The sequence below is a fragment of the Lepidochelys olivacea genome (genome assembly GCF_965140295.1).
Source record: "Lepidochelys olivacea isolate rLepOli2 genome assembly, chromosome: 10".
NCBI classification, from domain to species: domain Eukaryota; kingdom Metazoa; phylum Chordata; order Testudines; family Cheloniidae; genus Lepidochelys; species Lepidochelys olivacea.
In genome coordinates, this window is record NC_140420.1 from 39,998,675 (window position 1) to 40,021,498 (window position 22,824).

The following is a 22,824-nucleotide window of genomic DNA, read 5'->3' on the forward strand; positions in this document are numbered from 1 at the left end:
ATGGGAGTCAAGGGTGTGCAGGTTTCAGAGTAACAGCCGTGTTAGTCTGTATTCGCAAAAAGAAAAGGAGTAGAATCATAGAATCATAGAATATCAGGGTTGGAAGGGACCCCTGAAGGTCATCTAGTCCAACCCCCAGCTCGAAACAGGACCAATTCCCAGTTAAATCATCCCAGCCAGGGCTTTGTCAAGCCTGACCTTAAAAACCTCTAAGGAAGGAGATTCTACCACCTCCCTAGGTAACGCATTCCAGTGTTTCACCACCCTCTTAGTCAAAAAGTTTTTCCTAATATCCAATCTAAACCTCCCCCACTGCAATTTGAGACCATTACTCCTCATTCTGTCATCTGCTACCATTGAGAACAGTCTAGAGCCATCCTCTTTGGAACCCCCTTTCAGGTAGTTGAAAGCAGCTATCAAATCCCCCCTCATTCTTCTCTTCTGCAGGCTAAACAATCCCAGCTCCCTCAGCCTCTCCTCATAAGTCATGTGTTCTAGACCCCTAATCATTTTTGTTGCCCTTCGCTGGACTCTCTCCAATTTATCCACATCCTTCTTGAAGTGTGGGGCCCAAAACTGGACACAGTACTCCAGATGAGGTCTCACCAATGTCGAATAGAGGGGGACGATCACGTCCCTCGATCTGCTCGCTATGCCCCTACTTATACATCCCAAAATGCCATTGGCCTTCTTGGCAACAAGGGCACACTGCTGACTCATATCCAGCTTCTCGTCCACTGTCACCCCTAGGTCCTTTTCCGCAGAACTGCTGCCCAGCCATTCGGCCCCTAGTCTGTAGCGGTGCATTGGATTCTTCCATCCTAAGTGCAGGACCCTGCACTTATCCTTATTGAACCTCATCAGATTTCTTTTGGCCCAATCCTCCAATTTGTCTAGGTCCTTCTGTATCCTATCCCTCCCCTCCAGCGTATCTACCACTCCTCCCAGTTTAGTATCATCCGCATATTTGCTGAGAGTGCAATCCACACCATCCTCCAGATCATTTATGAAGATATTGAACAAAACTGGCCCCAGGACCGACCCTTGGGGCACTCCACTTGATACCGGCTGCCAACTAGACATGGAGCCATTGATCACTACCCGTTGAGCCCGACAATCTAGCCAGCTTTATACCCACCTTATAGTGCATTCATCCAGCCCATACTTCCTTAACTTGCTGACAAGAATACTGTGGGAGACCGTGTCAAAAGCTTTGCTAAAGTCAAGAAACAATACATCCACTGCTTTCCCTTCATCCACAGAACCAGTAATCTCATCATAAAAGGCGATTAGATTAGTCAGGCATGACCTTCCCTTGGTGAATCCATGCTGGCTGTTCCTGATCACTTTCCTCTCACGCAAGTGCATCACGATTGATTCTTTGAGGACCTGCTCCATGATTTTTCCAGGGACTGAGGTGAGGCTGACTGGCCTGTAGTTCCCAGGATCCTCCTTCTTCCCTTTTTTAAAGATTGGCACTACATTAGCCTTTTTCCAGTCATCCGGGACTTCCCCGGTTCGCCACGAGTTTTCAAAGATAATGGCCAGTGGCTCTGCAATCACAGCCGCCAATTCCTTCAGCACTCTCAGATGCAACTCGTCCGGCCCCATGGACTTGTGCACGTCCAGCTTTTCTAAATAGTCCCTAACCACCTCTATCTCCACAGAGGGCTGGCCATCTCTTCCCCATTTTGTGATGCCTAGCGCAGCAGTCTGGGAGCTGACCTTGTTAGTGAAGACAGAGGCAAAAAAAGCATTGAGTACATTAGCTTTTTCCACATCCTCTGTCACTAGGTTGCCTCCCTCATTCAGTAAGGGGCCCATACTTTCCTTGGCTTTCTTCTTCTTGCCAACATACCTGAAGAAACCCTTCTTGTTACTCTTGACATCTCTTGCTAGCTGCAGCTCCAGGTGCGATTTGGCCCTCCTGATATCATTCCCACATGCCCGAGCAATATTTTTATACTCTTCCCTGGTCATATGTCCAACCTTACACTTCTTGTAAGCTTCTTTTTTATGTTTAAGATCCGCTAGGATTTCACCATTAAGCCAAGCTGGTCGCCTGCCATATTTACTATTCTTTCGACTCATTGGGATGGTTTGTCCCTGTAACCTCAACAGGGAAATACAGCCAGCTCTCCTGGACTCCTTTCCCCTTCAAGTTAGTCCCCCAGGGGATCCTGGCCATCCGTTCCCTGAGGGAGTCGAAGTCTGCTTTCCTGAAGTCCAGGGTCCGTATCCTGCTGCTTACCTTTCTTCCCTGCGTCAGGATCCTGAACTCAACCAACTCATGGTCACTGCCTCCCAGATTCCCATCCACTTTTGCTTCCCCCACTAATTCTACCCGGTTTGTGAGCAGCAGGTCAAGAAAAGCGCCCCCCCTTGTGGCACCTTAGAGACTAAATAAATTGGTTAGTCTCTAAGGTGCCACAAGTACTCCTTTTCTTTTTTCAAGGGTGTGCAGGGCTCTCAACATCTTGCTGAGCTCTGATCCCTGGTTCTCCCTTGGATATGGCTCCAGTTCACACCTGCCAGGGGCACACTTGGGTTTGTCTGTACATTCTTGACACAGGGGGTTGCAGTGGGAGAGGCAGAGTCTTCAGTGCACAGGGAGTGGCTGTAGCTGAGGCAAAGAGGGCCCTCCTAAGGGGTCAGACAGAGCACAGGGGGAGAAGGAAGAGCCCCATAGGATAAGCTGAAGGAGCAGATGGAGAGGTAGGGTGGCATCCCCAGGAAGGCTGAGTCTCTGCAGCCCGGCAACGGGTGGTGCCTGACCTGGCTGAGGAGGATGAGGGTGATAGTGTGGACTCGTGACTTGGCCAGGAAGGAGTTATTGGGAACAGGGTGAGGGCAGTTTGTGCAGATTGGGATCGGTGAAGCCGACAGACGCTGGTGCAGGCTGGAGGATGTCCCATGCCCTCAGCCTCACCACAGCATGGGCCTTAGAAAGGAAGGTGGGGGTCCCAGCAAGGCGGGTGATGTCCCTCAGCACGGGGTTCAAGCAGGTGCAATCAGACACAGCCAAGCCTGCCCTCTCAAAGGCCTTTAAACAGGGACCATGCTGTGCTGTGACATGTCAGTGACAGCAGTATGCCCTGGATCTAAGCAACACACAGCAAAGGTAGCCAGCAACCACTGATGGGGCTGAAATTCTATCCAGGGGTTCCAGCATCATCAGCAAATACCAGAGTGAACTCTCAGGGTTTGTCTACACTGGCACTTTCCAGTGCTGCAACTTTCTCGCTCAGGGGTGTGAAAAAAACACCCCCCTGAGCGCAGCAAGTTTCAGCGCTGTAAAGTGCCAGTGTAGACAGTGCACCTGCACTGGGAGCCATGCTCCCAGTGCTGGTAGCTATTCCCCTCGTGGAGGTGGCTTTTTTACAGCACTGGGAGAGCTATCTCCCACCACTGGTGCCATGACTACACAGAACTTTGCTAGTGAAGACATGCCCTAAGTTACCAAGGGAGTTTAATGTCAGCAAGAGCCCCAGAGGCTGTTGTCCTCTCTCTACACACAGCACAAGATTCCCTGGAGCAGCTGAATGTTAGCCCTGCAGGGATCACTTCAAGGTGTGGCAAGGAAGGTCAAATACGGGCCACGCAGCTACTAGCCTCTCTTCTGCTTCCTTCTGGTGGTTCACTCTCCATTCCCCTTCCCCTCAAATTGGCCTTTCCATTAGCAAACGTTTCCCAGCTGAAATCCCTTCAATGGTCTCTGCCTTGCTAGCCATTGGGCATGAGTCTCTTCTCAGTTACACTGGTGTAAATCAAGAGTCTGCTTTGAAGGCAGTTGGGTAAAGGTCTGATTCACAGCCCCCTGGAATCAGTTGGACTTTGGGTCAGGCCCTAGATGTTAGGCAAACTCTCAGCCAAACCAGGGCTGCTCGCACAGCTGCTGCAGTGAGTCAATACACGGGGCTCTCCACCCGTCATGTCCCTGCTGTGTACTCCGGGAGGGTAGGGCAACCTTACCTGTCTACCTCTCAGGCCTTCCTTGAGTGGGCCCTGCAGGCGGGTTCTCCTTGCCCACCCCTCACCCCTGGCCTTCTGTACCTTGTCATCGGGTTCCTGCCCTGTGAGCCCCGCAGCTGCTCTCTTCCCCCACCCCCTGCCACACCACCCGAGCTGGCTGTGTGATCTGCAGCCAGTCCATTTCCAAACCATGCCTAGGACACAGCTGCATGCTCCACACCCTTCACTTCCACACTATCATGTCCCACCCTGACACCAAGTGATGGGACCTCCTACCAACTGTGGAGAGTGAGGAGCCCCAGTGGGCCAGTCTGTATTCCACCCTGATCTGGTGGCCCGCCAGGGATATCAGTTGGCAGCTCCTTCACAGAGCCATGAGCACGGGTGTATACCTGATGAGGTTGACCCCTGCCCCTGACACTTGCCCTTTCTGCAGCACGAGGGATACCCGGGAGCACATCTACCTGGAGTGCAGCAGGCTGCAGCCCCTTTTCTGGCTCCTCCAGAACTTCCCCCTCATGTTCTGGCTGCTCTTTTCCCTGTACCTCCTGCTCTATGCACACCCTATCCCTGGCCCCATGAAGTCACAAGACCATCCACCATATTAGGAAGAGGATGCTGGATGGGGAGGTGCTCTGCGACAGTCTCCTCCCTTGGTTCATGTATCCAGGTAGAGTTCCTTGGGCTGCGTCCACTGGCTCCCTTGGATGCCTTCAATTGGCAGTGGGCACTGTCCAGGATTCTCTGCTCAGTGTGCCCCTCTGGCTGCTTGCTTTTAAGCCTCTGACCCCCCTCCCGTCCCTGTTTCTCCTTTGTTGTCCCCCATTATCATTTGATGCCTGGGTTTGGAGGCTTCTCCCCTTAGGCTCAGGGAAGAGGCCTTTAGATCCCCAGTGCTTCAATAGGTGCTCTGGTGACTCAGCACTCAACAGAGTTTGCAGTGAGTGAGCCCTCAGGCATGCAACAGCAACCTGTCACTGAACAGAGCCTGGGTCAGATGAGCCCAGGCTCCAATATTTCCACAGCCCCAGCAGAGCTGCAGATCCATCTGAGCAACAGCACTACCGGGTCAGGAACTGTCCTGGTGCCACGCAGTGCACCAGACTCCAGAGACTCCCAGACTGCCCCTGTCACAGCCCCTACCTCTGCCTCTGCCACAGCCCCTGCACCTTCCTCTGCCCCTGCCCCAGCCTTGCCTGAGTCTTGTTTTTGCCCTGTACTAGCCTCACTCCAGCCTAGCCTCAGCCTCCTGATCCTCCCAAAACCCTTGAACTCTGACTGTCTGGTTTTGACCTCCAGCTTGTATCTGGAGTCTGGCTCTGGTATCGACTTCGTGTGTCTTTGGACTCTCGCTTCAACCTCTGGCCTGCACCTGGATTCTGGCTACGGTTCTGACCCTGGTTTGTCTACAGACTCTGATCTTGGTTGTGACCTTGGCCTACCCCCAGATCTTGATTCCAACACCACCCTTGGCCCAGGCCCACCCTATACCTAGCTTTGATCCATGCTCATACCACTAGGCCTGATTATCGGAGGCCATGTCTGACACTAGAATCTCTCCATGGATGCTAAACTGATGGGGTAATAACCCAGATCAAGGGAAATAACATTCCTGAGGTGGGATGGAGGGTGGAGTGGTTCCCTGTGTGGTGTTTAATAATGATCGTGATATTGATCTGGACAGACCAGCTGTAAGATCAGTAATGATGTGGGCATTGGGCTAATGTAACCACCAGTTGGCACTGTCTGGCCCTCACCCAGATTACTTTATTTCCTCAGTTAGATCCTGTTCCCTGCTTACTAATTTGAATGGTTTATTCCTATTGGTTTAAGTACCTTTACAATGAAACTGAGCCAAAGCTGGGTTGGCCAGAGTATTTTCTACATGCCAAATTCTGCAATACTCTCACAAGGCCATATTCCAATTTCAGATACCCTGGTGTAAATCTGGAGTAATGCCATTGTCTTCAATGGGAGATTTGCTTGAGTAAAAACTCAGGATTTCACCCTTCATGGTGTAAGAAGGAATTTCTGTGGAGTTACAGCTTGATCACTGAGGGAGACATGAAAGTGGCAGATTTTCAGGGGGATCATTCAAAGCTTTCAAACAGATCTGACAAACCCCAATAGGGCAGAGTCCTAATAGCTGCTTTGACTTCAGTGGGTCTATGCTGATTTACAACAGCTGAAGACCTGGCCCATAGATCCACTTACTTGCTACCCTTTAATCATCTGTCTGCCCATGTCTAAAAGACACTTGGAAGTGAGCTGTAGCTCACGAAAGCTTATGCTCAAATAAATTGGTTAGTCTCTAAGATGCCACTAGTACTCCTTTTCTTTTTGCGAATACAGAATAACACGGCTGCTACTCTGAAACCTTGGATTTAAATAGTGTGTCGTGGTTTTCCTGGAAGGCCCTCAGACACATAGGCACCGACCCCCATGGGTATTCCAGGTCTGGAGCACCCATGGAAAAAAATTTGGGGGTGCTTAGCACCCATCGGCAGCCAAGCTCCCCGCCTCCCCCCAGCACCTCCTGCCCACTGGTGGCCCCACTGATCAACTCCTCCCCCTCCCTCTCAGCACCTCCTGCATGTCACAGAACAGCTGTTCAGTGGCATGCAGGAGGCACTGGGAGGGAGGGGGAGGAGGGGGGATGGGGCTTGCTCAGGGAAAGGATGGGAAGAGGTGGGGTGGATTGGAGCGGGTGCAGGAAGAGGCAGGGTGGGGGTGGGGCCTTGGAGAAGGGGTGGAGTGGGGGTGGGGGCGGAGCAGGGGTGGAAAGAGGTGAGGCATGGGTGGGGGCTTGGAGGATGGGATGGAGTTGGGGCAGGCCTAGGGTGGAGGGGGGGGTCAACCCCCCGGGTAGAGAGGAAGTTCGCACCTACGCTCAAACAGGGTAACAAACCATGCCAGCATTCCTCGGAAGGTAACTCACAGGGTTTGCCTGCGCTGGAAAACTAGCGTGCAGCTGACAGCAGGGGTGGGCGAAGAGATGCTGAGTACTGGCCAGCTCCCCAACTCTGTGGAGCTATAGACACACACTAGCTGCGGGTCTGACCCTGCCTGCACTTGCTAGCTTAGCTCGCTGTGCTCACCCCCGGTGCTGCTGCTCCCATGGCTGACGCTAACTGTAGCAGGCTGGGGACACGTGGCAAGTCAGTGGCAGAACTGAGAGGGCACTCTAGCTCTCCTGAGTCCCTGTCCTCTTCTCTAACCACTATACCACAGTCATGGAGGAATGGCTTCCTGTCTGATAGTATAGAGGATAGGCAGGGGCTATTACACATAGCTGCTATTAAGAACAACCCTGAGACTGGCAGGCCCCAACCCTGTGTCAGAATTATGGAGGTGCCAAGGTGACTTAACCACATTTGCCCACTTTCTGCCCTCAGTACAGCAAAGATATGAGAGAACCAATCTGATTCCATGTGACCTTGGACAAGACATTGAATCTCCCTTTTTTAACCAGAGATTTTTTGAGAGGAGCTAGTGAACAGGACTGGCTAACAGGGGAGTTTTGCAAGGGAGTTCTCTAGGTGAAGGAGGCGTGATTGCATGACCTTTGGGATAAGTTTGTTGTATGTAATGTGTGTGTTTGTGTTTGTGGTGTACTTGCTGCTTGACTGAAATATACCATGTGGTCTGTTTGTTTGGGGGACCGTGTGCTGACCGTGTGTGTGCTGAGCCTAGCAGCCTGCTAGGCAAGGCTGAGAACTTCTTAACTAGGCTTTGATCCCTAAGCCCTTTAGCACCCATCAACCCTTAACCAAGGGGCAGGGCTATTCAGGAAGACCAGGACTAACAGGAGAGTTTTGCCAGGGAGTTTACAGAGGGACTGGGAGAGTGGGGGGTTAGATACACTTAACATTCTTTAAACTTAAAGCCAAAAACACCTCCTGATAAAAACAAAATCTCAACAAAGGAACTAACTTCAGGAGTAAAAAGATAATTTAGGGTAGAAGTCCAGCAACAGAGTGGGGGCTATCCAGTTTATTGCACCCAATGTAGCATGTATGATTACGTGCCCTATTGGCAGGGGTGTATGTGTGCATTTGGTGCAAGGAGCTCCTGGCCCTCAGAGACCGTGTACGGGCTTTGGAGACCAGAGTGGCTAAACTGGAGGAGCTAAGGGAGACAGAGAGGTACATAGATGAGACTTTCTGGGACACAGTAGAATGGTCCCACCCTTGGTGCGACAGCCTCTGTGCTGTTGAGGATGAAAGTCTCAGGGAAGGAGAACATCCAGCTGGAGCAGAGGGAAACAATCCCATACTACCAGACAGAAATAGTTCTATTCTTTTTAGATGACAAATCTGAGGAACTGTCCCAGATTGAGGTATCATTAGGGGAGGTTTTGGAACAAATTGATAAACAAAACAGTAATAAGTCTCCAGGACCTGATGGGTATTCACCCAAGAGTTCTGAATTAACTCAAATGTGAAATTGCAGAACTACCAATTGTAGTCTGTAACGTATCATTTAAATCAGTTTCTGCACCAAATGACTGGAGTATGGCTAACGTGACACCATTTTTTAAAAAGGGCTCCAGAGATTGATCCCGGCAATTACAGGCTGGTAAACCTGATTTCAGTATCAGGCAAACGGGTTGAAACTATAGTGAAGAACAAAATTGTCAAACACATAGATTAACATAATTTGTTGGGGAAGAGTCAATATGCTTTTTGTAAAGAGAAATCATGCCTCACCAATCTGCTAGAATTCTTTAAGAGGGTCAACAAGCATGTGGACAAGGGTAATCCAGACGATATAGTTTACTTAGATTTTCAGAAAGCCTTTGGGAATGTCCCTCACCAAAGCCTCTTAAGCAAAGTAAGCTGTCATGTGATAAGAGGGAAGGTCCTCTGATGGATTGGTATCTGGTTAAAAGATAGGAAACAAAGGGTAGGAATAAATGGTCAGTTTTCAGAATGGAGAAAGGTAAATAGCGGTGTCCTTCAGGTGTCTGTGCTGGGACCAGTCCTATTCAACATATTCATAAATGATCTGAAAAAAAGGTTTCAGAGTAGCAGCCGTGTTAGTCTGTATCCGCAAAAAGAAAAGGAGGACTTGTGGCACCTTAGAGACTAACACATTTATTTGAGCATAAGCTTTTGTGAGCTACAGCTCACTTCATCAGATGCATGATGAAAGCTTATGCTCAAATAAATGTTAGTCTCTACGGTGCCACAAGTCCTCCTTTTCTTTTTGAAAAAAAGGGTAAATAGTGAGGTGGCACTATTCCCAATTAAATCAACGGGGACTATTCAAGGGGGTAAATTAAGCATCTAAGTAAACCACTAGAGGATTATAATCCTTGCTTTCGAGTGCCAAAATTGTAAGGATTCAGAGTTTTGGTGTGGGATCATGATTGTAATGGTATTTGCTCTGAAAGTTGTGCATAACTGTAATTGAAACCCCATTAAGCTATAATGTGTGAAAATATAAAATCTTGTCCCCTATATTTCCTTAAGCATCTTGGTTAATTTCCTTTAATCCACTGTGCAAATACATTAGAATACAGTCATTAATTATGTGATCAAACATGAATTTTCAATTAATCTAATGAGATATACACAGATGACTAGAGAGGAGTATAAAAATATTGCTTGAGCATGCAGGGGTGTAATTAGGAAGGCCAAAACTCAACTGGAGTTGCAGGTAGCAAGGGATGTGATGGGTAACAAGAAGGGACATGCACAAAAGCTGGACATGCACAAGTCCATGGGGCCGGATGCATTGCATCCGAGAGTGCTAAAGGAATTGGCGGATATGATTGCAGAGCCATTGGCCATTATCTTTGAAAACTCATGGCGATCGGGGGAAGTCCCGTAAGACTGGAAAAAGGCTAATGTAGTGCCAATCTTTAAAAAAGGGAAGAAGGAGGATCCTGGGAACTACAGGCTAGTCAGCCTAACCTCAGTCCCCGGAAAAATCATGGAGCATGTCCTCAAGGAATCAATTCTGAAGCACTTCGAGGAGAAGAAAGTGATCAGGAACAGTCAGCATGGATTCACCAAGGGCAAGTCATGCCTGACTAATCTAACTGCCTTCTATGATGAGATAACTGGTTCTGTGGATGAAGGGAAAGAAGTAGACGTGTTATTCCTTGACTTTAGCAAAGCTTTTGACACGGTCTCCCACAGTATTCTTGTCAGCAAGTTAAGGAAGTATGGGCTGGATGAATGCACTACAAGGTGGGTAGAAAGTTGGCTAGATTGTCGGGCTCAACGGATAGTGATCAATGGCTCCATGTCTAGTTGGCAGCCGGTATCAAGCAGAGTGTCCCAAGGGTCAGTCCTGGGGCCGGTTTTGTTCAATATCTTCATTAATGATCTGGAGGATGGTGTGGACTTCACCATCAGCAAGTTTGCAGATGACACTAAACTGGGAGGAGTGGTAGATATGCTGGAGCCTAGGGATAGGATACAGAGGGCCCTAAACAAATCAGAAGATTGGGCCAAAAGAAATCTGAAGAGGTTCAGCAAGGACAAGTGCAGAGTCCTGCACTTAGGACGGAGGAATCTCAGGCACTGCTACGGACTAAGGACCGAGTGGCTAGGCAGCAGTTCTGCAGAAAAGGACCTAGGGGTTACAGTGGACAAGAACCTGGATATGAGTCAGCAGTGAACCCTTGTTGCCAAGAAGGCTAACGGCATATTGGGCTGCATTAGTAGGAGCATTGCCAGCAGATCGAGGAATGTGATCATTCCCCTCTATACGACATTGGAGAGGCCTCATCTGGAGTACTGTGTCCAGTTTTGGGCCTCACACTACAAGAAGGATGTGGAAAAATTGGAAAGAATCCAGTGGAGGGCAACAAAAATGATTAGGGGGCTGGAGCACATGGTTTATGAGGAGAGGCTGAGGGAACTGGGATTATTTAGTCTGTGGAAGAAAAGAATGAGGGGAGATTTGACAGCTGCTTTCAACTACCTGAAAGGGGGTTCTAAATAGGATGGATCTAAACTGTTCTCAGTGGTAGCAGATGACAGAACAAGGAGTAATGGTCTCAAGCTGCAGTGGGGGAGGTTTAGGTTGGATATTAGGAAAAACTTTTTCACTAGGATGGTGGTGAAGCACTGGAATGGGTTACCTAGGGAGGTGGTGGAATCTCCTTCCTTAGAGGTTTTTAAGGTCAGGCTTCACAAAGCCCTGGCTGGGATGATTTAGTTGGGGATCGGTCCTGCTTTGAGCAGAGGGTTGGACTAGATGACCTCCTGAGGTCACTTCCAACCCTGATATTCTATGATTACAGTTTGGGATAGTTAGAGGTGGAGAATTACATAACATTAGGATCTCTGTTAAACACTGTGGATCCTATCTGGCTCCCATGGCCAGTAATGTAATGATGTCTCATAAACTTAACTGGAAGCAAGATCAGATACTTTTAATAAAAGACATCTGATGATCCCAAACGTGTAGCATTTCTCTAGTCCAGGGATCGGCAACCTTTGGCATGCGTCCCACCAGGGAAAGCCCCTGGTGGGCCAGGCTGGTTTGTTTACCTGCCGCGTCCGCAGGTTCAGCTGATCGCAGCTCCCACTGGCCGTGGTTCGCCGCTCCAGGCCAATGGGGACTGCGGGAAGTGGCGCAAGCCTAAGGATTTGCTGGCTGCCTTTCCTGCAGCCCCATTGGCCTGGGACAGCGAACCGTGGCCAGTGAGAGCTGCGATTGGCCGAACCTGCGGACGCGGCAGGTAAACAAACTGACTCAGCCTGCCAGGGGCTTTCCCTGGTGGGCTGCGTGCCAAAGGTTGCCGATCCCTGCTCTAGTCCTTAGTCATGGAAAATGCCCTTTGACTTCAAAGGGAGTTTAACCTGTGTCAGGACTGCAGGGTTTTGCCCAGCAGTAAGGTCTAGTGGCCCCAACCAAAGTCAGGCCTCCTTGTGCTAGGTGATGTAGGCACATTTCGTGAGACAGTCCCTGTCCTAAAGAGATTGGTCGAAATAGACCAGGCAGCCAAAGCAGGGGGAAGAGAGGAAGTGACTTGTCCAAGGTCACACAGTAGATCAGTGGCAGACCTGACAACAGAACCCCAACTCCCAGTCCAGCCTTTTGTGTATTACACCCAGCACAATGTGGAAGTTCTTTGCAGCATAATCACAAAGGACAGGGAGGAGGAAAACTACTTCCAGAGCAGGGGGGTGAGGGAAGGGCCTGGGACATGCCTGATACTGTACCAGGATTTTTGGAATTGTCTGGGGTACAGCCAGGATCCTGACACAACTGTGCTGATGGCAGCTGGCATGGGGAGGTGGAAGTAGGAAACAAGGGGGCTAATATGCCAATGTGCAGGTTGCTATTTTAATATGCACAGAAGGGGACTGATTTTGCAGGTTCTGGAGATGGGAAAAGGGTTTTCTGGGTTCTTATAAACACCACCCCTCATGTTTGTAAAAGGACAGAGGTAGCCTCTCATGAGGCACCCACCTCCCAGTGTCACGAGATCCACATCACCCTGCCTCCTCAGTGCAAGTAGCTGCCCCTGGGTCCATCCTTGGCCCACCCAGCTCAGTTCATCCATAATGACATCTCTCCTGGCCTGATCCTCATTTGCTGGGTGCGCTGCTCTTCTGGGGAACCTGAACTGAAATATTTTGGTTTGTTGAACTGAACTGAAACACTCAACATTAATCTGCAGTTCCCTATTGTGACCTGTTGCCCATGAGAATGTGATTCGGTGCCCCCTTTCTCTCTTATGGGCTGAGCTCCCTGGCTGGACTACATCTCCCATGATACAACAGAGTCTTCCCTCTGATGTAGTGCATCTTGGGAGTCATACAGCTGCAAGTGCATAATGGGAAACGTAGTCTGCCCAGGGAACACTGGTCCACAGAGGAGAATGGGGGCATCAGGCATTCTGAACTACAGCTCCCACAAGACAACTGGCAACATTAGTTCATATAAATAAATTACATCTATCTATATATAAATTATATACTAAGAGAAATAATAAATGCAATTTAACATTGAAATGCCTCAAAATGAAATGTTTCAGGTCAGTTCAACAAACTGAAATTAAATGTTTTAACTGGAGAATATTGACATGTTTAATTTCTATTGAAAAATTCCAAAATCAACATTTTGTTCCATGAGAAAATTAGATGTTTCAACTTTTCATCCTGATTTGGAACAAAAGCCAATGTTGGAATATCCTGCATTTCCTGTGCTTGCTTTTCTCTAAGTTCGACTACGTCAACCACTTTTCATGAAGATTTGTTTCGTCAAAAGGCCTTTCTGTGTGAACAAATGTCACCTGCCCTCCTGAGAAGCTGCATGGGCTGCTGGACTCAGTCTCCACACATGGTCTGTGGGGAATTATGCAAGTTTCCCAAAAGACTAGGGGAATCTGCCCTCTTCCACACAAATTTCCTGGGTTCACGGAAGTATTCCAGAAGGCTTTCTGAAATCTCCCAGAAGCCACTGTTTCTGTGGGCTAGGTACCTAGAGATAGGTATCTCTACAATAGGAAGGTACAGGAGGAAGATTGAGGAACAGTACAAGTGGGGATGCAGGGTAGCAATGCACCAAGCTTGCACTTGCTGTGGGATGACTCATGTGGGTGCTCTGCACTGCAAATGCCCTCCCATCAGGTCAGTTAACAGCAGACAGGGCACAGTTACGCTGGCAGTGAGGAAGCTTGCACTGCTGTTGGCTGAGCTGTACCTATCCTGTGACTAGAGAGGACTTAAGTCTCTAGGGCTGTCAGCGGGCCCTTTCCCCCTTGCTATAGTCACACACAACCAAAAACTGAGTTAACTCAGCTCTCTCCCCGAGCTGTGTTGAATTGGGGCTAGGCCAGAGAAGCCCTCCTCATATATTTGGAGCAACTAGAGGTAGCGGGGCAAAGGAACAGAGCAAGTCAGGCATAGAGGAAAGAGAGGGAAGCTCCTGGGCCAGATTCTCAGCTGATATAAATTGCCATAACTCCACTGAAATCAATGGGGTGTTTCTGATTTACACAAGCTGATGAGCTGGCCCATTTACTCCAGTGGAGCTATGCCGGTTTACCCTAGCTGGAGATCTGCTCTCCTGCCTTTCATGTCTGCCAGCACAGGCGAAAGTGGGGGCTATTTTGCTGGAGTTTGGTCCCTCAGGGCTCTGGGTTCACTACAGCTCTTAATGGTCTGTGTGTGTGTTACGTGGGGTGGGGGAACAGCAGAGTGGACAAAGTGCTGGGGCGGAGAGCTGTCTGAAGACTCTCCAGAAATGTGATTGATAATCAAAGGGTGAGCAAAGCACTGACTGGTTGCTTTTAATTTTCTAAACCCTGGGGTGGCCCCGAGCCAAGCCCTCTTAGCAATGGAGGGGATAAAGTTCCCCAGCAGTAGAGAGTCTCCTCTCTCCGGTGTGCTGAACTTTGCCTTTAAGCTTGCATGGCTGCATCTCTGCTGGGATCCTCTGATCAGATTAGGAAACACAGGAGCAGCTGCAGCAGTTGCTGAGTCCACTTGCCTCCAGACAACTAGCTCTTGAAGTAACTTTGAAATACAGGGAGAGAAAGCAGGAAAGTGGCTGATCTGTAAGTTTCTCTCAATGAGACTGTATTTTTAACAGGATTACCGTCTTCCTACTGTTGCGGAGGAGAGGAGAAGTTTTGTGCATCTGCTCTCCGCTCAGAAGAGTTGCCTGAAGAAGGTAACATTTTACTTTGTTGGGCTGTGTTAAGTTGTTGTTCCCTGCTGCAGGGGGGACTTTGTTTATAAACTTTAGCCTGACAAACTATAAGGGAAATTCAGGCTACTGAATCTGCATGTGACTAGTGACGTTCCACTATTTATTACTCCAGTTAATAAATGCAAACTTTAATCTGCTGCTCCTGGCTGCGGGAGAGTTTGTTTGAGGCATTTAATTCTGTTCTTGATGTTCAAAATATCACATGAGCAAAAGGCATTTAGAACCCCCCCTTGAGTTTGCTTAGCTAATGATTTCTAATCACCATTATAAGCTTTCAAGTGTCACTCTGAGAACCGCTGTTCTAGAGCTGGTCTGAGTTGCCTAGTCCAGCTGCAGTTGTTCTAACATTCAGAGGCTGTCCAGACTGGGGACTAATGCTTTGCCATGCACCCCCACCCCCTTGCAGTTCAGTCATTGGATGGGTTCTGTGGCCAAGGGTGGATGGGGGAGGGGGAAATGTGCTACAAGCAGGGGCATGTGAGCTAATTAGCTTCTGAAGTGGGGGGCTTAGGGTGCAGTGACTGTTGCAGGCTGCTATTTGGGCTGTTGGCAGGCTGGGTGATCAGTGGTGAGGACAGATGGTGGGGTGAGGAGACTCTCCATGGCTGACCAGCCTGTTTGGTGCTGAGCAGCCTAGAAGAGGCGCTGCAGCTCAGTGCTCCATGGAGTGGTGACACCATTGTCTCCCTTCAGTCTCTGAGCATTTCACCATGTGCTGCTTTAATGTTGAGTCGGGGCTGAAGGGTTAATAGCGCAGGTGGGGACTGGCATACAGCTGCTTGGTTGGTGGATCCAGCCTTGGCTACTGGCCTGGCTTGAGGAGGATTGGCAGAGCTGCGGGGAAGCTGAGGGTACAGGGCAGGTATAGCAGGGGGTACAGTCAGTGAAGTGTCTCAGCAGAGATGTGTGTGAAGTATGGGAAGCTTGCACAGCCCCTGAACACACACTGACTGGCACCAGCCAGGAGCGCTTCCATTATGAACACCAAACTTGCTTGCAAACAGCCAGAGAAGTGCCCTCTTGCCCAGACTGCCACAACAGTAAATGCGCTTGTCTTTCCAGGGTCTCCCACTCCCACCAGGCTGGAAGCAGTGGGGGTAGGGGGTGCTGCTGACCTCCAGGAGGCTTCCTGTGTGCAAGGGAATGCTATGTGGGTGACAGGGGCATGGAATATTCTGGGACTTCCCTTGCCCCATGAATGTGTGTCTCGCTCTCACTAGTGCTGTACTGGGGCAATTCCAAAGGCTCTGGACTTCATGGGCTATCAAGATCACTGGTGTCTCTATGCCCCCTTGCCACCAAGGTGCAGGTCTGTAAAGCTATGTAGGCATTGCGCTCAGCATCGCAATGCCTAATTGATTGAGGCGCCTGACTCCTCCTTTCAAAAGGGACTTAGGAACTGGGGAGCCAGAATTCCAGTTGATGGGGTTTAGATGCCTAGGTGTCTAAATCCCTTTTGAAAGAGAGATTTATACTCCTAAATTGGTGTGGTGGTGTGATGCCAAGCGCAGTAGTGTCTACATAGCTTCAAAAATCTGGGCCTAAGGCACTAGTGCAGAGATGGCTGGCTTCACAGGGGCTGTGCTTGGCCACTTTGGCCTGATTCAGTGTTTCCATGAAGCCCATTGTGCTAGCGAGGTTGGAGCAGAGGCCATAGGGCAGGCATAAGGACAGTCTTGGAGAATGCCCTCAGTGCAGGGGGCCTCTACTTCAGGCACAGAGCCAGTTGTGTCCCCCCCTCCAGGAAATCACCCCTGTTCTCCCCTCACATGGGGTGTGGCAGGGGCTGCCCGGCAGGGGCTGCCCTGCAGTGGCTGATGAGGTCCACCTCTTAAAAAACAGGCAGTATGCTAATATATCCACGTTACATAACATAGGCCCTGATCCTCAAAGGTCTTGAAATCAATGAGTCACCTAAATACCTTTCAGGATTTGGCCTGCACTGGCCTTATTGGATATTCCTCTGCTCTTTACTGCATGGAATCAGAGCTACACAGCTGTATCATAGACCCTATCCTGCTAACAGCTAGTGGGGAGATTCTCCTTTAGCAAAAGTGGGGAAAGGTTGGTGATTTTGGAGCAGGAGGCTCTGAGTTCTACCGCCACTACCACAGTGATATCACAGGCACGATGGTGATTAGCATGAATTCCTGTGCAGCCACAGATTTATTACACTACATCACCAGGTTGCATCTTGATGCCAGTAGGGGATGATTGAATTTAAGAGCAAATGGCTAATGGTTTCTTTATGGATTTGCTTAACCGTTAGTAAGCTGACAGCTGTTTTGCTTAACTGGCACCTGTGCAAACAGTGTGTGTGAAAAGCTGCCCCTCCCTGGTGCAAATAAATAAATCTAACAGACTAAGCAAACCCAGCACAGACAAATGCGGCAGGCACTGTGGGGAGTTCTGGACGAGCCACAGCCGATCCGTCCGTCTTGTTTCATTCCTGCCTCAGCTCTGTGCGAAGCTCAATTGAATTAAACGAAATCCCTTTTAAAAATAAAAAGGGCTCCCAGAACAGTTCTGGAGATGGATCTTTATCATTTTTATTAAAAGCTGCACAATAAGCTGTCATTACACGGGGGGAGTCCACCTCTCCCAGCCTCACTCCCCCCTCCCCCCCCACTTCATAGTGGTGAGATGCAAAAGCTCCCCAGGGAGTGATAGATAGTGGGAAATGAAGACTATGAAGGGCCTTTATTGAGACCATCAATCTCACTGGTGTTGCTGTGATCAAAGCCCCAGCATTCCCAGGCAGAGGTTAGCTAGAGGAGCAAAGCGATCAGGTTTCGGTTAAAGGCTGGGTGGAGTGGGGCTCTGTGCGGTGGGAGAGCACAAGGATCTCTGTGTTCCAAGCTCAGTGGGGAATGAGGGATGGGTAATGTTTACTCCTAATGCCTGGAGCCAGGGAGAGGTCCGGGCTCAGGATTGGTCAGTGGAGGCTTGACAGGGCTCCAAAACAAATTGGTCCGTGTGGAGACATTGTCTCCATATGTTGAGCCTGATCCTCAACTGGAGTCGCTCAATCACTCTAGCTACTCTCACTAGCTTTGGGCTCACTGGGATTTCCAATTCGGGTATGGGCCTGATCCTGCAATCTTTACTAAGCAAGATTTCATGTTGAAGTTGGCCAGGCCCGCAGGGTTGAGCCCTGAATGCAACAGGCCCTCTGCATGCAACCTAGAGGCTAACTCTTTAGTTGCTGGACTAACAGAACACTGTTAGTCCAGCAACTTCACACCCAAGCCCTGAGAATCCTCTCACTCTTGCATAGCCTCTGCTCTGCAGGCCACAGGCTGAGACAGGCTGTCTTGTGAGCCCCATTCCCACTGTTATTTCTTTAATCCTCATGGTGCCATACAGCAGTGCAAAACTTTATTGCACCTTAAGGCAATGCCACCAGTGTACTGCTAACACCTGATGTCCCAGGTCCTCAAGCATTAAGGAATGTAGCATCCATTGATAGCTGTGCTGAAGAGACTGTCCTTAGGAACCAGACCCCATCCCCCAATTTCTGGCTCTTCTCCAGAGGCAAACTGGTGTAAGTGCAAGATTCTCTCCTGGGCGCATGACCCCAGGGAGCCAGCATTGCATTGGTAGATTAGTCAGCTAGTGAATCCTATATCTGATTCACCCCAGTAGTCTGGCTAAGGATGGGAGCGCTGAAGAATCATTGTACTTAGCCCTGGAGGAAGAGCCTTGAACCGCCAAATCCATGACAGCATTGGAAAGTCTCTGAGGCTCCCCCTGCCTGCTTGTCCTCAACAGCTGTTCCTTAGTCACAGATGTGGGACTCCAATCAGCCAATGATACAGAACAAAACTAGCCTCCCCTGGCCTCCCCCCTGCCCCCAGCCTTCAAAAGCTTTAAAGACGCTTGGGCTGGCCAGTGCGTGGATGGGAGACCTCCTAAAAGCATGGGCTGGTGGGGATCAATAGGTGGAACTCTGCCTTCTGGGTCAGTGCTGACCCTGTGGCTGCACGGTTCTAGAGTTTGCTTGCTATAGTTCAAGACTGTACATTAAGCCAAGACCCTGACCACTTGTGATGTATAAACCCTGCAAGGTACTTCAGGTAAGAATAGGGTGACCATATTTCCCAAAGGAAAAACTGGATACCCCCAGTTGCTTGCCTGAGTGCGCCCCCCCCCGCCCCATGCCAGGCTGTTGCTGGAACCCTGCCAACCCCCCACATACTGGAACGCTACCCCTCCAGCCCTGCCTCCCTGCCTGTGCAGGGCTGGCATCTTCGCTCCCCCCCCCCCCGGCATGTTCCTCCGCACAGCACCCCACTTTTTTGACAAAAGTGGGCATTTGTCCCATTTGCTCTTGCCAAGTGATCAAGTTGTCAATATATATAAAGTTGGGATGGTTGGGACAGGGCTTAAAAAAAGGGACTGTCCCAGCCAAAATGGGACATATGGTCACCCTAGGTAAAAAGGAGTTTCCAACTTGCAAAATTGTAACTTGATTTTTCTTACAGAGTTGCATTAGGCTGTGACATCAGGCAGCTAGAGCCCTGAACTGGGATGCAGGAGACCTGAGTTGTATTCTCAGCTCTGCCACTGGCCTGCTGGGTGGCCTTGGTAATTCCCTTCCCTGCTCTGTGCCTCAGTTTTCCCCATATGAAGAATGGGGCTAATGATACTGACTTCCCTTTGTAAAGTGCTGATGAAAAAAGCTATATAAGAGCTAGAGATTGTTGTTGGTTTCGTACAAATGGAGCTGCTAATCAAGGTTCATTCCTCTCTTCTACCCCCCCACCCTCCCCAGTGTTTCTGTAGCCGCACATCTTCTGCAGGTACTTTCTCTAGCTCTTTGTGTTGTGTGTCTGAAAGCAAGGAGATGGAGACTATTCTCAAATGCCAGGCTTGGAGCTATGTTTAATTTAAATACCATGGGCCAGATCCTTGGCTGGTGCAGCCTGGCAATGCTCCATGAATGCTGACGTATGCCAGTTGAACATCTGGTCATATGTTTTAGCAGCAGCAGTTGCAACATATGTTGAAGCCTAGTTTCCAAATGCAGGTGCTTTACTAAAAGCTGCCCTGGTCCATCCGTTCTGTAAACCCCGGGGTACACACCTGGTATTGCTTCCCCTCAGGATGCCTTCCAGGGTGAACCGATTCTTTTATGGTGCTGCAAGGAGCTGCATGGGTTTTATAGGCTCCTTCTTTTACTGAGTGCTACATTCTTGGCAGGTGAATCACACCTGCAGTGGCCTGGCTTCAGAGCAGGCTGAACCAAACATGATGGTCTCAGTAGTTCTGGCTCCACGTGGGGGTCTGTAAAGGGAGAACTAATGATGATGCAGGAGGTAGTACAATGGATCCCTTATGAGAGGGAAGGATGAATCTTGTGGCTAAGGCACTGGAGTGGGACTCAGGAGGCCTGGGTTTGATTCCTGGTTCTGCCAGACTCCTGTGTGACCTTGGCAAGCCACTTAATGCCTCTGTGCCTCAGCTCTTGCTGGGTTCTGTCTCCCCCACCCTTTGTCTGCCTCATCTATTTAGGCTGAGAGCTCCTCAGCACAGGGTTGGCCTCACTATGTGCATGTACAGCAGATAGCACAAGAGGGCCCCACCCTTGGTAGGGGCTCTGGGAACCAATGGATTGAGATGGGGCCCAGCTAATCTGGAAGGTGTAAACGTTCTGGGGTGTTCCAGACTGAGTGTTCAATTCAGCACATTATGGAAATAAAGGGGCAGCTGCAATGTTGGGACTTGAATCCAAACGTGCCCCAAGTCTGGGGTGTCTGGACCTGGAGGGGTGTCTTTGGGCCTGCCACTGTGGAAGGCAAAGCATCGTTCTGCACCAGCTACCTAGGCTCCAGAGTGGCACCAGACGGAAGCAGCTGGTGATCATTCCCTTATCTGTATGAGAGGACAAATGGGGTCTTGCTTGGAAAGTGCTTTGAAGATGTCAAATAGAATCATAGGGTCATAAGGGACTGCCAGGGTCACTGAGTCCAACTCCCTGCCAAGATGCAGGATTTGTTGTGTCTAGAAAATAAAATGAGTGCTGAGCAGTATTATTCATTGACAAACACTTGCTATGTAAGTATGGGTGTTGCTGTGCACTGTTGCTCTGTTGCAATGTTTATCTACAACTCTTCTTGTGCCTTCCACAGAAAGAGCAATGGTGCCATGGAACAACCTCAGCAGCTGCCCCAGAGAAGATTCCTGGCTTGGTCTCTCCAGGGAGTAACATGCTCTAATGCAAAACTTTAATAGCAACCTTGGTGCCACTAAAGGAGAATAACTTCTCAAAGGTATAAATGTGGGGCGGTCAGATGTGCACATCTGTTGATCAAGAGTATATGATGTTGCTGCTAAAGTTTGCAGTGGAGCATGAAGTGGATAGAAGCTGGGATATATAATATAATTTCTCATCCAGTGTGTTATTAGCAGCATTTTAGGTAACATGAAGGTGGCAAGGAATGCTGGAGATTTTTTCCTTGCTTCCATGCTTTGCAGGTTATGGGGGAGTCTAGAGGAACCTGAAATGTCACTAACCGTACTCTTAGTTTGTGGGTTTTTGTGTGTGTGTGTGTGTGTGCGCCCCTGCCCCAGAAGCCTCTAATTGAACCAGGAGTCTGCAAATATGGCTATAATTCTCCTATCCAGCTGCCTTGGGGTATTTCCAGCACTTCCTGGTTTTTGTTTTGACTGGGCTGGAGATACAATAAGAAAAGCATCTCTTGGGATGTTAATTTGGTCCCAGGTGCAACCAGGGAAGTCAGATACAGGGACCAGTGTCATGTCTTATTTTAACTAAACACTTTCAATTCCCAGCTCTGCCACAGACTCCCTCTGTGCTCTTGGGCAAGTCACCCAGACCCTCCAAGATATTTAGGCTCCCAACTTCCACTGAAACTAATGAATTGAGGTTTGTTAATTTCAATGGAAATTAGGCTAAATTCCTTTGCAGATCAGGGTCTCAGTCTCTGTGCCTCAGCTCCCCATCTGTAAAACAGGGATGAGAGCACTGCTCTACCTCCCAGGAGTGTCATGATGGGAAGTTCATTAGATTGTGCTCAGATAATGTGGTCGTGGGAGCCATATGGTGCCTTAGTTTAAAAAAAAATGCTGAAAGTGCTGGGGGAAAAAGTTAACAAAAATTCAATACTGTAATAAATTGCTATTTCTTCTTATTACTGAAGAGAGATGGTAAATGTCCAGGCCAATCTGTGGCAGCAACAAGCAACTTTGAGGAACACAAAATATTTTTTTCTCTGAGCAGGGGGGTTATTCCAAGTATCAGGGAAAGGAACCATGGAAAAAGAATGTTCAAACCTGGGAGCTTAAAGTTAGGCATCTGAATCCACAGGACCTAAATAAAAGTGCTGATCATCTCCTATTCCCGTTGATTTCAACAGACGCTATGGATATGCAATACCTCCGGAACATCAAGCCGCTTTTATTTAGATGCCAATGTATGGATGTGGGAGCCTAACTTTAGAATCCCAGTTTGAAATCTTGGCCTGTTTCTATTTTCCTCTGCTCTGCTTCTGACCTCTGTCAGGCTGCTCGATAAGGGCAAACTGCTGGTCCCCTTGCTCATACTGAGCAGCGCCTGACTCAAGCGAGTGGGATGACTCTTTGGAATCAAGCAGGGAAGGGTATCGCAGTCTGCCTCTAAATGACCTCTTCTGCCTCTCTACAAACAGCTGTGATGCTGCATTGAGCAACTGTTGGCGTTACAGAACTTTCTACAGAAAGTCCATTCAAGGAGCTTAGCAGTGCTTGTCTGGCATTTGTTCTGCTCTGCAATTGGAAACCTATTTCTGGGCCTCTGTTTTGCCAGTAAGGAAGGTTGTTCTCTATCCCTTTGCTTTGATGTCTTTCTCTTCAGCAGTAGAACAGAGAGAAGCAGCGTCATTGCTGACTCATCTCCAGGGTCTGAAATGTCCCAGATGAAGTGAAGGCTAGAGGCAGAGGAGTTACAGCATCAGCTTGAGTGAAAAGCACAGGGGACTGTTTCTGACTGGTATAGCCATGTACTATGTGGTACAGCAGCTTAAAATGCCCCAGGAAGGGAGCAGAGCCTGGCTCAATCCTGTGTTCAGACAGTTACCGCACTGACCTTCTTGATTCTTTTCTAGATTAGCCTGTGTCTTGCTAGGGAGCCAAATCTTGACCCTTGCACAACTCGCAGGCTTTCATGTAAAT

At 49.2% G+C, this 22,824-nt stretch overlaps 1 protein-coding gene across 4 annotated transcripts in view; it reads left to right on the forward strand.

The window, feature by feature from the left end:
• The first annotated feature begins 14,092 nt into the window (after nucleotides 1–14,092).
• Nucleotides 14,093–22,824, forward strand: part of STRA6 (signaling receptor and transporter of retinol STRA6) — a 54,665-nt gene continuing 45,933 nt past the window's right edge. Inside the window, exons 1-2 of one of the 4 annotated variants that reach the window (XM_084640913.1) lie at nucleotides 14,093–14,204; nucleotides 14,533–14,613. The gene's annotated coding sequence lies outside the window, so the exon portion shown is untranslated. Of the gene's footprint in view, nucleotides 14,205–14,271; nucleotides 14,614–20,783; nucleotides 20,925–22,824 lie in introns of those variants that run through there. The other 3 variants (XM_084640912.1, XM_084640914.1, XM_084640915.1) reach the window with 3 other exon arrangements.